Source organism: Calypte anna, chromosome 12 (assembly GCF_003957555.1).
Source record: "Calypte anna isolate BGI_N300 chromosome 12, bCalAnn1_v1.p, whole genome shotgun sequence".
In the NCBI taxonomy this organism is placed as follows: domain Eukaryota; kingdom Metazoa; phylum Chordata; class Aves; order Apodiformes; family Trochilidae; genus Calypte; species Calypte anna.
Genome location: NC_044258.1, coordinates 3823765 through 3839110, shown reverse-complemented (window position 1 = coordinate 3839110; position 15346 = coordinate 3823765). Strand labels below are relative to the sequence as shown.

At 46.5% G+C, this 15346-nt stretch overlaps 1 protein-coding gene across 4 annotated transcripts in view; it reads right to left on the bottom strand.

Annotated features, from left to right (window-relative positions):
• The window catches only part of FBLN2 (fibulin 2), a 106857-nt gene extending 94425 nt beyond the window's left edge, over positions 1–12432 (bottom strand). For 2 of the 4 annotated variants that reach the window (XM_030458463.1, XM_030458466.1), the window contains exon 1: positions 12049–12432. The gene's annotated coding sequence lies outside the window, so the exon portion shown is untranslated. Of the gene's footprint in view, positions 1–8289; positions 8311–11279; positions 11346–12048 lie in introns of those variants that run through there. The other 2 variants (XM_030458464.1, XM_030458465.1) reach the window with 2 other exon arrangements.
• Between the last annotated feature and the right edge of the window lie 2914 nt (positions 12433–15346).

Sequence of the window (15346 nt, the reverse complement as noted above, 5' to 3'; positions counted from 1 at the left end):
AAAATTATTGGCTTTGTAAGAATCTGACTTCTGAGGAGAAGACACACACAAAAATTCAGACTAATAGCACAAACACATGTGTTGCTTATGGAGTGTTTTGGAAAAAGAAAATAAAAAATAAAAAATTAATCCTGCAGAAAAGCTTTGTCCACAAGCAGACAAGACACAGATTTAGCAGCTTCAACTAACAAAGCGAGTCCACCCCTCAGTAAAGAAGTCTTTGAACTGTGTGAAACACAAGATATTTAACAAGAGCTTGAGAGTCTGATGAGCAGCGAGAAAGTAAATCTAGGAAACAAAGTACAAACTCAAAGAGAAAGGCAGCCGGATTCAGTCTTTGCAACTAGCAGAATACAAGGCACAAAGCAAAGCCAGCACTCAAACAAAGTGATTTCACCCATCTCCCAGGAAATTTGCAACCAACGTCCCGACTCGGAAGGGTTTCTGCTGACCTGTGGCTGTGCAGCAATGCAGATGCCGGGAGCCTTCCTATCACCTTTTGTCCCCAGCCATAGCAGCTGTGCTCTGCTCCAGGGGCTGCTCACACTCCCAAATCCCCTTTTTCCAGCTCTATCTTAGGAACTGCCCAGATTTTGCAGTGTAATCTGAGCAGGGAAGTACCATGTGCCTATGATATGGTTAATTCACTTCTTACCCCTCCACCCCCCAATGCCTGGGGAAGCCGCGTCGCATTTCAAAGCCCTCCCTCCGGCAGCCTGACCCAGGTAGGGCCAGGGCAGCGCTGGGGCTGCTGCCTCCACCCAAATGGGGCCCTTCAGCTGCTGCTTCCCACCCACCAAACCCCGGGATGGGGGATTCACCAAACCCTGAGAATGAGGGATTCACCAAACCCCGGGAATGAGGGATTCACGCTCCTGCAGAGGTCCTGGTCACCCTTTGCCAGCACAGAGGGGACCACAGCTTCCACACCGAAGGAACACAGCTGTCCTTGCCCAGGGCCACCACCAGAGCTGGTGGTAATTCCTATCTCCACGATCCCCTCAACGGGAAAAGCTCTGGTGAAGCCCAGAGAGAACCCTTAGGACCCAGCAAAGCCCGGGCATCTGCTCAGGATCTCTGGCAATGAAAAGGTTTCATGGGATAGGGGCTACAAGACTCCCATTCACTCCTCTCCAGTGCTGCCATCAGCTAGAACAGACACAATCTCAGTTCCTCCCATTAACAGAGGAGATCTTTCTGCTACTACTAGGGGAAAAAAAGCCACAGTAAAACCCAAACTAAACATATGAAGAACAAATAAAATTTAAAGACATACCAAAAAAAGCCCACAACAAAACATCTCTAAATTTTCTTCTATTAATTATATTAGTATTCTTCTACTGTTATTGACTCAGTTCTGTCTTGCATTTGCAGTCATTATCATGCTTAATGATGAGAAGACTACATTTCAGAGAAGGAGGAATCACCTCTCCTCAAATTTTGCACTGGGATTAGTTAAAGCAATCACAAAGCATCCAAACACATACATCACAGAAGAAGGGGTAGAGTGGTCCTCAAGTCCTGTCACTCCTGCTCATCCATCCACAACCCCACCATCAGGTCCTAAGTGCTGCTCACCAAACCCCAAGAGACCCTGAAGTAGCAGCCACCTGACACAGCCCTTTCCTAAACGTGCAGGTCTTGAAAAGGGCAAAGTGCAAACCAGAAATGGTTGTGCCATTCCTCAACATTCTTGAAAGCAAATTCCATGTAATCCCATAGTCACCCCTGACAATGTCCCAAATGATGCTAAATCAAATCACACAGGGATGCTGAAGGAGCACCCTTAGGCAGAGACACCCTGATGGTTTGGGGTTTTATTTTTGTTTTTCTTTCAGTCCCTTGGCCAACCCTACGTGGATGAGGGAACAGTTATAGCTGCTTTTAAACCACTGATCCCCTAAAAGAGAGTAAAGGGGAGCAACAGTCAGGGAACACAGTAAATGAAGGTTCTGTGAGAAATAGATGGTAGAGAATTAGAATTATTTGGAGGAACTTTTGTTTTGGGCTAGAAGGCAACAAAGCAATTTCATGTGAAGAATCTGCTGTTTAAATTGTTAGCGCTGTAACACCTGCAAACACCTTGCATGGAATTCTTAATGAATGCATCATGCATCTTCAGATCTCTAGAATTTTCCTTTCTTCAAGCTCTAGACCTTTGGATAATCCAGTTTATTCTAAAGCAAAGGTGCTAGCTGCACCTTTCACTGCTGCACAATTATCTAAATTCATTCTTGTCTGTTATCAGCAACTGTGTATGGTAAAACCTGGAAAATGCAAAATATAGTACCAACTAATGTATTCTATGTTTTAGGAAAAAAAAACCTGAATACATTCTTCAATGATGAAGTCAAGATCTCGGCTCAGAAATTTGATCCTGCTCAGTTATAAAGATGATTGCTTAAAAATAAATAAAGAAATAAATAAAGTGGAATGATGTCAAAGGTTAGGAATTATGGCTAGCAGACATGTCTCATGGGGTTATGTCCACAACTTGCACCTCTGCGAGGCATAAGCATCATCTCCATGGTGCCCTGGGCAGTGCTCCATGGTCCTCACCTCATTAGCATGGGACTCCATGACTTTCAAGGTCTCTTCCAACCTGAGCAATGTGGTGATCCTCCCACCCTACACTCCCCCATCCCTGGTTGATGCTGGTGACCCCTCATTTCTGTGCACCTCAAGCCCTCCAGGTCAGGGCCAGACAGGGAGGGCTGCACAGCAAAGGCAGAGAGGCAGCTCTTCACTGCTTAATTTCATTAGCCTGTAGAGCAGGCTATAATTTGCTGAAATGATGATTAATCAAATCTTATTTTTCTCTAAGGCAGTTAATGAACAGCCAATTTAGTGTCTCAGTGATTCTGGAATAACAAAGGAATACTCTTGGAGTAACAACTTCTCAGCAGAAGCCAGCATCACAGCAGAAGCCAGTCTGAATGAGAGGACAGAGGAGATGTGACTTAAAGGGTCCTTTCGCACACCGTCACAAAGCCACCATTTCTGTGAGGCTTCAAAAAGCCACCAGTTTTGTGATGCTTTGCTCCTCAAAGCTCAGAAGCCCTGAACTGTGCAGGCACTGAGGATGCCAAGCATGGGTGCACCCCCCTCTCCCTGCTTGCTCCCAGGGCTTTGCTCTGTTTGGCTGCACCCCAGCTGCAGAAACCCCCTTCCTCCCTGCAGGGCTCCAGCCCCTCCCCTGGGTCTGCTGCTGCTCCTCAGGCCTGAGGAGGTGATGAGGAGCAGGAGCAATGCCACACACCAGGGATGCCCAGGAGAGAGGGCAGCTCCCCACTACCTCCCACCAGCAGAGCCAGGGCATCCACAGCTGGCAAGTTTAGCAAAGCAGTGACTTCTATCCTATTAATGGGCTCCTGTCTTTTCCAGACTCCAAACAAATCCATGAAAGCTTAATTTTGATCTTGTAAAACAGGATAAGATTAAGATACATAAACACAACTTAGTACCATACCCAAAAAGCAAGGAATGACATTTTTAAAGAAGCCATAATCTTATTTTTTGAAGTATTCCTTCAGTGGGAATTGTGCTGGAGCAAAGAATGCAAAACTTAAAAGCTTCCAAGAGGGGGTCATGTGAATTTACTCTATTTCAAGATTTTTCCAAATTGCTAATGTTTTGATTCTGAATGCATTTGTACAAATCTGCCAACAAATTGTTTTTCACCATCAAAAGATAATTTTTTTGCAGTTTGTAATTTTTTTTCAGGTTAAAGAAAAAAAAAGAAAAAGATTTTGGAGGAGAACTTATGCCATTTCTGTAGAAATGTCTGCAGTCTGCAGAAGTGACATTGCAGATTTTTTCAAATAAATAACAAACCCCCCCCAAAAAAAAAAAAAAGAACAAAGAACATCCTTTGTTTCACACAAAGAATTTCAAGGGAAACCACAAAATGTTCAAGCAAAACATTTAAACATTTGATTTTCCACCCATTTTGCCAGCAGCCTGAGTTTTCCCATAGTTTAATATCAGTGTCAATAGGCAGGAGGAGGGGAGGCAGGTCAGATGGACTGCAGTCACTCTGCAGCTTCAAATCTGTGCTAATTTAATAAGGATGCAAGCAGGATATGATTTGCAGGCAGCATTCTTCTTATTTCACATAGTTTTTCTTCTAATGAGGAAATGAGACCTACTTCATTTACCCATCAGGAAAAAAATGCCATTAAAAAGCAGCTTAAAGAAGTTCCTAGTATTAGGACACAACCCCTGGGCTCTGCTGCTGCCCACACTCTTGCACCTAGTGCTGCATCCCATCCAGAACCCAGTACATTCACCCATGGAAACATCACACACTTTGCATGGACCTAAACCTAAGGATATTACTGGTGGCAGATGTTACTGAGGCTCTTCAAATAACTTCTAGAAAAGCAGGCTTAAAAAGAAATGGAAACATTTCATTTTCAAGCCAGTGGAGACTATTTCATTTAAAACAGACATGCTTGTCTGACACACTTCATTGCCTGTTCAGTTGTTTTTTCCAGGGCAAGAACCTACCAGAATGGTGGCAGTACCTGGAATCTCAGTTGTGTGTGATGGTACCAGCCTCAGAGACAAGCAAACACAAACTACAGAAATGTAAGCAAGAACCAGAATTAAATACACAATAATGTCTAGTCTAGAGGCTTGCTTCACCTTCATGGCAAACGTGCTGCTAATGTATTTTTTTACTCTTTACAGAAGGGGAGATTTTAGTAAATGTAAGTATTACCTCTGAGTATATTGATTACTAACATCTTAGTTAATTTTATTTAAATGTAGGAATAAAAGTGAAGCACTCAAGTTAACCTGTTTGCCCAGACTGAAGAGACATTATTACATGTTCCTGTTCTTTTACACATCCTAAATATTCATCCTCTTGCAACGCCTCAGGGTATATTATCCTATGTTAACATCTTGAAAAGAATGCAAAAATCTTAATAAAAATTAACAGAGATTCCTCATCGTGTGCTTCTGCTGTTAATATCTGCATTTCAGAAAAGCCCACACTTTCCACAGGACAGATCCTTCTGGGTATGCAAGCAGCCATGCCAGGAACCAAGCAGCCTGTGAGAAAGCAGAGTGCATCTCTGGTTTGCTCTGTAATCTGTAATGTTGCAGAGCACTCTGCAGTTCCTCTGATTGATCAGATCCATTTACACCACCTGGGAGCTGAGAGGTAACCCCCCAAACCAATCTGCTCTGTGCAGTACCACACTCTGTCCTTTCCAAGTGGCTATCCAAGTTTTATACATTAATCATCCCTGGTCTTCCAAATTCATCAGGCAGTATGCTATCTTGGTTATATATATATTATATATAATATATGTTATATAATATATTACCTATATCATATGTTATATATTTAGTACCTAATATATTATGTATTTAGTATATATTATAATTTATGTTTATATATATTATATTATTGTTATATGTTATATAGCTATACTACATGTAAGAATATAATATATTGTCTATTATATTTTAATATTATATTTTGTATGTAATACATAAGAGATGTAATATATTGTTATATTGACAGACCCATGCAGGGGGCAGACTAGTTTAGAACAGGAGAACACAACATGCTCCCAAATGCAAGTGTTCTGGCCATTAAAACTGAGCAAGGAAAATAAAAGCCCCAATAGACCTGGTAGAGCCACCAGGTAAGAAAGCAGCTCAGAAAAAGATGACCACCTTCAGTGGTGACTTCATTCTGCTGTTAGGAGCCCCCCACCTGCCTGTCCTCACACCAGCAGCAGCCCAGCTCCCTTCAGATGTGGCTACTCCAGCAGTGCCTCACCATCCTCCCTAATTCCCTTCAGGAAAGAGACAGACCCAAAAGCCACCAGGGTTATCTCCAATAGCCTAACGAGTGAGATAACCCTCAGGACTTTGCCTAAAGCAAATCAGGCAGTTGCTCCTCTGAACTGTGCAGCCAACAGACCAGATCAGAGGACTGCTACCTCCTGACCAAAGGCAATGACCAGAGACAGGTGGTGCTGTGGGAAAAGTTCTGGCAGTGGTCAGAGGGGTCAGTGATCTCCACAGATGCCCACCACTGACACCTAAAGGGGTTTCAGAAGGTGCAAGCCACGTCCAGTAACTCTGTCAGTGGAGTTGCTAGTACCTTCTCTGCCAATTCCATTTAGAGTCAGTAATAAATTCTGCAAAGCAAACCTATATTAAAATAAAACAAAATTGGGCTTTGGTATCAAAACTAAAACCTGGCAGCTGGTTGCCATGCAAAATCCATCATGAGTGATACATCTGTGGAGGGCAGCTGGAACAAATCCCTGACATTTAATGACATGGTAAAAGCAAACCTCATGCAAACAACTTTAAATCATTTGAAATACTATTGCAAACAGATGAAGCTTTACAGTGCTCACATGGTGCAAAAATTAATAATTTCTAAATAGTTGTTCGTGATTCTTAAAAAAAAACCCACACCATTTGCAGTAGTGATTTTTTTTCCCCACTCCAAACATATATTTAAAATAGCATTCTTAGTTTTAAAATCTCTCTCCCTCCTATCTAAAGATTCATGTCGCCAGCAGAACAGCACTTTTCTGCCTACCATCTTCCTTTTTTTTTATTATTTTTAATAAGTAACCTGGCCTCCAAAGCCCAGTGCACAGTACAGAAAAGCAAGTCCTAGAAGCTGTTTCTGTAAAACACTCCAAATGGGACTGTCACAGACACAGGTAACAAATTGCCTTCTAATTTTCATGGGAATTCAAATCTCACAGGCATCACCTACACCTCTGTCCCTTCATATCCAGCATCATTCTAAACGTCACATCATTCCCAAACAATCATTTACAAATCATCAGGTAAGAGAACTGCCATACATGGGTAAAACAGCTGCTCACCCTGAACCACAGACACTCTCAAGGAGTTCACCTGGTCCCACTGCTGATGGCTGCCACAGAGCATGAGTGACCTGTGAAATTTCTCAGAAAGAACTGGTAATGGGACCCCAGCTAACAACCAGGGGAGAGGTGCCAAGATGAAATGATTTAGGACAGCACAAACATGAGTGTCAGGGGCACATCTTAAGCTGATTCTGTCTGACAAAAGTATAACTGGATAAATGGCTCAGCTTCCACAGAAGTAAAGCCTGGGGGACACACAGACAGTCTCTCCTGGGCACGGCTACAGCAGGAGTTGGCTGAGGACCAGCAGCTGGCTGGTAGTCCCCCACTGCCTGTCTGGCAGGAGGGACAGAGAGAACATTCACTGTGCTAGTGCAGACTCAGCTAATTTAAGTCAAAAAACAAAGGTGGTTTGAGCTAACCTGGTTGACTTTGCAATGAGGAGGATTAAGAACATCCATAAGACCCCTTCTGCCAGCTCTGTTGAGGATATAATATTTTCTGGTTCTATTTTCTGCTTCCAAGAAGTCATGTATCCATGCCCAGAAACTGCTTTCTCTCTCTCTTCTCGATGAGTCTAGACAGGACTGCATTAAGATTCTTCTTTAACTACACATATATAGGTGTAAAGGGTTAGCAGTTCCTAAAATGTTCTGTACATACAGGGAAAAAAAAGAGCTCCTTGTCTCCACAGTGTGTTCACTGAAGACATTCAAAAACAAAAGACAGACCTGAACTAAAAGAAGTTCCATGCTAAGGATAAAAGAGAAAATATATAAAAACATCCATCCAAAATAGGCAGGAATGAGCCTATGAGGTGAAAGGAAATACTTTTTAATCCTTCACACAAAGGAGTGTGTAATGTACTTATCATGACTTCTCTCTGGGATCCCCTGACCCCAGACCACCTCCAGACCTCAGCAGCATCCTGGCCATCCACCACACCTGGGGCTGGGCATGCAGATGTGCCACGGTGGGACAGCAGCTCATCTCACAGGGCTGTTTCCACCCAGGTCTCCACCAGACTGGATTCCTGGCAGGGGTTTGAGCAGCTCAGCAGTCATTCCCTGCCTTCATTCATAAAACTGAGACCACACTGAAGAAAGCCACAGGCTCCAGTGCACCCAGTGACAAATGTCAGTGACACCTCTGGGCCAAACATCCCTGCCCGGGGAGCCTGGAGGTCACAGCTGGACACTGAAGTCAGGGTGAGCTGCAGTGACAGTGCTTGAACTTCCCCCCAGTTTTGGATTCCATCCACAGAGTTCATGAGCAAACAAGTCAGACAGGAATGCATGGCTCTCTCAAAGCAGACCAGGAGATGTAATTAACACAGATTAATTTTCCTGAGTAATATACAGAGGGTTGTAACACACAAGAATAGAAGGTAATTTAAAGGGTCTGGTGTGGCTCTTACCATGGCTCAGCAGAAGGACTGGATCCAGGCCACATATGCTGTTTCTGCATATCTAAGTGGGATATATGTTTGGTTCAACACTTTGATTTCATACAAATGGACCACAATAAAATAAGCAGGAGAAAACAAACCACTTTTTGGAAAATCCCTTCAGAACTCCCTCTCTTTCAGCTCCTGATCTATATATACGTGGAATAAGAACCTGAAAGGCATCACATCACTCCCAGCAAAAGAGAAGGTTAAGATTATGGCAATGAGCTGGAAGGAAATCCAAATTTCTAATGCAAGAGAATGAGAGGAAAAGCTAAACAAAAGTGAATGCAGGAGACCGTATCACTGTATCAGAGCTTTATTCTAAACATATGGGCCATGGGTACACATAAGGGGAGATAAGAGGCAGAATAAATGAATCACAGTTCTTTCTGCTGAAAGAAAGCAGAAGAAAGGATCTGCAAACCACTCAAGAAAAGAAACACCTCAGCTCAAGTCAGTCCTGGGACAGAAAAGGAAGGAGAACTCCCCTGAGGTGCAGCCCTCTCCTGGGGGAATGTGAGGACACAGTGTGAGGAGGATAGTGGTTGCCCCAAAGCTGGAAGTTCGTGGAATCAACCCCCAGCACTGATGGGCCAGTCAGCAGCAGTCTGGTTTCCTCAAGGTATGATGATGAAAAGCCAGAAGGCAGCTGTAGGAGAGCACATGCCCACTGTAAGTCTTTCAGCAACCACAAAAATATCTGGATCATTTTAGGGACACTTCTGGGTTTGCCAGAAGCAATTAAATCCTACCTCCTACTCACAAACCAGGGGAAAGTCTCCCAGGCATGGAAAATTTCCCAAAGAACAGTTTAAAAGGGAAGACCAGCATTGCAAACATTTGTCATCTCCCAGAATAAAGGCAAGAAGGCAGTTGTGAAAGGCATGGTTGGCAGTGAGCACATCCAAGGGCACAAAGAGAAGGTACAGCTGAGCTACCCTCTACACCCAACCATGCCTATGCAGGCTTTGAGAACTATGAGCAGATACCAACCCCTACAGCAACAGGAGCTGCAGGAGCCTTTAGAGGTTCCAACACACACAGAAGCAGCACAAAAAGCAGTATTCTTAACACTGAGTGAAAGCAGGTCACAGCTTGGAGGTGAGATGTAACTACTCTCCTGCTCCTGCAGCTCCAGAGGAATGGACATCCAAAGGGCTGGAGCAGTTCTGGCAGCATGGAAATGCCCCTCAACAACAGGATGGACAGTGCTGGAACTGTCCAGCAAAACAAAGCATTTCCAGAAAGTGTAATAACAGCGCTGAGCACCAACCAGACAGAGAGCCTGAAAAAGATGCCATCTCCTCACAGAACTGTTGCTCCGTAGCCATTGATCACACCAGAGCCAAAAGCCAGGCTCAGGTGTCTGATGGGGTTCATCTTGTGCACAAACAGGAGTAAAGCTGCACACATCAGTGCTTGGTGCAGAGTGCTGTGTGCTCACCAGCCCTTTCCTGTGGGTCAGCAGATCCTCAGCTACACTCACACACCCAGACCTCAAGTATGGGGGTTGCTGTTGCTCTCCCACACAGCATGCCTGAGCAGGACAGAAGGTGCTGATAGCACTGGAATGTCAGCTTTAGTGCCACCAAGCACAGAGGGACTCCCTGCCCATCATCACATCTGAAAGGCAATCAACCACTCTGCACAACATGGAATAAAGACAGCTGCTTCCAGCTTCAAGCAGGTCAGATAAATTTTGAAGTATGTGATACCACATGACCACCTGATGCAACTGAAAAGATGTTAAAGTGGATGGACAAATGGAAGGAAAAGAATGAGAGATCTCTCCAGTCACAGAAGCTGACTGAAAATTAAGAGAAAAACATTCTTAAATGCACTGCAATGCTACAGTTTACCTGCACATCATACAAAGCACCTCACTGCAATGTGCCCAGACCAGCAGTCCCACAAAAGCAGAATCCCTGAGGACCTCCCAGGACTGAAGGCCTCAGGTGCTTTGCTATCTGTTTCTTGACTTTACTGGAAGAAGTAAAGCTCCAGACACCACACTGAATTCCATAAATCCTGCTCAGAGCCTTCCTTGCCTGTGAGACAGAATACATGGATACAATTAAAATAGCATGGCTGTTGAAGAACAAGGCAGCACTGGAAAAGGTTTGCCAACACATAATGCCAATTAAGGGTGTGATTTTTGGATGATAGTTTTACACCAACACCAGCCCTATTAATGCAGTGTAACTGTCTTCAAAGGGGTTTCGAAGGCCCAGCTGATTCCACTAGGATAAACAAGCTGCTTAAGACCCTTTTTTGGGGCCTCCATAGGCCCCATTCTGCCATTACAGGAAAATCTGTCATATTAAAAATAGTTTCATCTGTTCCACTAATAAGAGTGTTTTAGGTCTAGAAAGCTGTATCTCTCTCCAATAATTTTACACCCATACAGGTTGCCCAGGGAAGCTGTGGCTGCCCCTTCCCTGGCAGTGTTCAAAGCCAGGTTGGATGGGGCCTTGAGCAACCTGGTCTACTGGAAGTTGTCCCTGCCCATGCATGGGAGTTGGAACTAAATTATCTTTAAGGTCTCTTTCAACCCAAACCATTCTATGACTCTATACACCAGAAGCTGTTATCTTTGGTGTTAAATCACAGTCCAGCCAAGATTTAAGCAAAGCCATGTTTATGGGATGTGCCCAGAGCCTCCCTCTGCCACTGAAAGGACAAGGATGCCTCAAAACAACTGTCACATGAGGAGCTGGAAGGGAGAGGCTCAGGCCTGTCTGTTAGAAAATCACAGGAATAGATACACACTCAAGCACCTTCACTGTACTCCTCACCTATGGGTGCAAAGAAACAAAGCTCAGCACTAACATAACTCAGCAAGAGTAACATCTTTTCCCTCAGTACCCAAGGCTTGCAGAAAAACTTAGTACCAGTGTGGCACCAGAAAGCTCAGAGGACCATCCTGCAGGTGGTAGGGACCACGCACCCAACCCTACCTCCTCCAGCTTCACTTCCGCGGGTGGTTCAGCTCTGGGCTGCCCGACAGGCTCCAGCACCAGCCCCTGAGCGACAAGAGGAAGAGATAAGGTGAGGGGAGGTGTGAGAGCAGAGGACTGGCTGGCTCTTGCTCAAGTTGAGTGATTCTCCTGCTGGAGGCTGGATTCCCACACCGATCCTGAGAGCACGGTCCCCAAACTTTCGCCGGCAAAGCCCCCTGCCCGCTGTGGCAGGAGGCAGCCCTGGGTGCTCCCAAAGCCCCTTGCTCCAGGATCCCAGCACTCCAGCAGCAGCAGTGGGCAGAAAGCACTCCTCTCAGATCTCCCGTCTATTTTCCCCCTCGTCCTTGCAAACTTCGTTGGTTTTCGCTCAGCTCACAGGAGCCGGGCGAGCCCGCACAACTTGGAGAAAGCATTCGCGGGACAACTTTGCCAGACCTCCCCCCCACCTCCAAATGACATTTGATTTGCAAACACTCCCACCGAACCGCAGGCTGCTCCCGCCTCCACCCAGGGAGCTGCTTCCAATAAAGCAACGAGCTCTGGAACATCTGCAGCAACTTTTTGTCTTTGACAATTTGCCACTTTCCGAACAACAGTACAAAATAAAATAAAATAAAATTTAAAAAGGAGAACGAGAAGAGAACCAGTGTAAGGAAATATTTGCAGAGTTGTCCCAGTAGAGGGGAACGGGCTTCGGATCGGGTCCCCCCCGCGCCCAGGGGCTGCAGCCGGTTCCGCTCTCCCCGGCACCGGCACCAAGACCTACCGCTGGGCTCCGCGGGGGCGGTCCGGCGCTTGCACCTCCGAGGCTGCTCCGCGCTCCCCGCCGCTCAGCTCCGCTCCGCTCCGTTCGGCTCCGCGGGGGAAGAGGCGAGGGGACCCCGGGAGGCAGAGGGAGGGGCCGGAAAGCCGCGGCGGGGCTGACCGCCGGTTCCGCGGGGTTCGCCTGAGCTGGCACCGCACTCCGCGGCCCAGGGCAGGGCAAGGGGCGAGTGCCCTTAACCCCCTGGAACTGGACCGGAGTCCCGGAGGCAACAAGAGCGGCTTGTTTTACAGGGCTCACGTGGAAGAGAAAAGTCTGCGTCCTGTTTCCCGGAGCTGGTAATTACAACAAATAAATAATCACGGGGGTGGGACAGGGGGGAAGCAGAGCCCCGCGCCCGCCATGGGGCAGAGGGGCCTCACACCACCTGGGTTTGCACAGGTCGAGCCCTCTCGGTCAATCAAAAGTGGCTTCGAAATAGTGTAAAGAACTGCTTTTAATTTGCCTCTCATTCTAGCGCTGCTTCCCGAGGTCTAAGCGGTCCAAACTTCCCTCGGAAGCGTTTGGTGATTTGGATCCTAATCTTACATCGAGACGGTCGAGGTATCAGATATATATGACAATAGAAACTCATCCTGGTATAAATTACTGACAAGTCCTGGGGAAGAACAAAGTCTCTTGCAGCACTATGTCATCGAGAAAACATCCCTCAGAGGGGCTTCAGCATCGCCTTGGGTGCCTTCTCCCCTCAGGCAGCAGCGAGGTGCCCACAAGCACAGGGCCCCGCTGCTGCCCCGGTGGGGTCAGGGGGAACCCATCTCACCCAGGGTGGGAGCTCCAGGACATCCCTTTGTGGAACCTGGCTCAACTCTTCCCTGCATTTCTGCCCCTCCAGCCATCTCCACCCCTTGGCCAGGCTGTTGGGCCAACCTTGAACCTCTGTGACACCCCCTGGGGCAGGCAGCACCACAGGACCCAGCTGGACTGTTTGCTCTCTGCAGAGCTCCTCTGTCTTCCTGGGCACTATAGGTGTGGGAGAGAGGATCTGACCAAACACCCCCCACACACTTCCGGACCTCCCTGCTCATCCCGTTTGATCCCCACCAAAGCTGTTGGCAGAGGACAGCTCTGTCCAAGCCTGTGGGAAGGGCTACAGGCACCCAGGGCCCTGCCAACATCCAGCAGCCGGTTCAGCCTTCAGCAAACCAGCTCAGCACCACCAGCCTGCTGCAAGCACAGGCAGCACCCGGCTGCTGGAGGCAGCAGAGCTCCCCCAGCCTTGCTCTTCCCAGGAACCAAGGGATGGAGCAGCACCCACTGCTGCAGCCAGGGTGGTGGCTCCCTTGAGCAAGAGGTCACCTTCTCCTATCACTACTTGTACCTCACCATGCTCTCCTCCTCCTGCATTCTCCTCTCTTCATCGAAGCAAAGGCAGCTCGGCCCTGGCTGTGACAGTCAAAAAGCAACATTATTGAGGGAATTTGTGGGCTGGGTCTGGCTCCCAGCAGCTCCCATTCACAGGCAAGTTTGAAAGCAGCACAGTCACAATGTGTGTACAATTAGGGAAAAGCAGGAGTGTAAGAATTTCCATTTCTGCATGCTGTGGTATCCTGCCCCTGACACAGGCAAAGCTTGGGGAAATGGGACTGTCCCACCATGCTGCAGCCTGTGTGGGGAGGGGGTTTGGTGCTGAGCACTGCTGGACACCCTCAGGGCAAGACCAACCATGCAAAAAGATTGTGTAACTTTACCAAAGAGAAAAATGCTATTTACTGTGAGGAAAAAAACCGAAAAACTGCCCTTCAAAAATTATCCTATACAGTCCTGGTTTCCATCTGAAGGAAAAAGAAAGCCTAGAAAGAGCCAAGGCTCCAGTTTCCCACTATCTCTATGAGGATGTGATGTGAGCACTGTAGCTTTTACCAGTCTCCTCAAATCACCTGGTGACAGCCCATGAGTGCCACTTGCTGTCCCCCAGCTGTGCCACAAGCAGAAGGGAAGCAGCAGAGCCAGCAGTGAGGCTCCATCCGGGCTTTGCACTGGGTTTGTGGCTCACTTGGGACCAAAAACACATCTGCCAGTTCCCCAGCCCTGAGTCATACATATCTCAGAGACCAGGAGACACCAATGCAGTCAGCTCCAGGACTGTGACAAAACCAATCCAGAAATTACAGAAATTCTGACACCACTCCAGCAGTTTTTGCTGGTAAAGCCATGATGGCCTCAGCAAGGCAAAGTCTGTAGGTAGGGGTAAAATATCTCACCAGACCAGTTGATGCATGTGGAAAATACTGAAGAATCATAGAATAATTTGGGTTGGAGGGGACCTCTAAAGGTCACTTAGAAGTAGCTTCTTGGCACATAGATCCTTCCTCAGAGACAAGAGGGGGTTACAAGCTGCATCCCTGACCCTGTTAGATCTTCAACATGAGGTTTCACCTCCCTGAGTGTTACCACCCTTTTTGCTCCCCCAACACAACCAACAGGCAGCAGGAGATACCAGCAACCAGACCCGTTACAGACAGAAGTTAAGACTCCTCCTCAGCACTGATAACACCATCATTTCCTTGATGTACCCAGGGCTGAATGTGTAGCAATGGGGGGACTTCAGGACACAGCCACAGACTCAATCAAAGGTTGGTTGCCTGCCCTCAGGAAATACTTTCACTCAACTTGCCTGAGTAAAAATATGGCTCAGAAACAGAGTAACTTTTTAAACATCACAAGATCATTTAAAATATTTTGCTTTGACTTCAAGTGACATTGAAGAACTCATACATCCAAGATTTCATGAAATTAGGCTAAATGGAAATATACATCATTTCTGAATGAGAGAAAACTGACAAAAAGCATTGTGTGGGGACTGAAAGGATAAGAGAGGTCATGTGAATTTAGACAAAGATACAGAACAGACATCATCGTTGGTGGGATTACCACATACCCACTCAGGGACTAGCTTTAGAAAGCAAAACTAACTCTTTGGAACTCAATTTAAGGAGAAAAAATGTTTTTTCAGACTTTCACTCAGCCATCTTTTTGCATCTCCAATGCTCCTGAAACTGAGCTCTGCCCTGGGCACCAAAGAGGAGAGGGATAGCACTGCCTCCTTCCAAGAAACAGGCAGGAAACCAGAACACGTAGAGATGCTTCTTCACAAGGTGTTGTTACCCTGAGAAAAGCTGACCCACTTAGAGGCAATTGGACCTTTTCCAAATGAAAGCCCCAAAGAAAAGGAACCAAATCAGGGGAGAAAAGAACTGACATTTTAGAATTCCAGAGCTAACACAAAAAACTCTTTAGG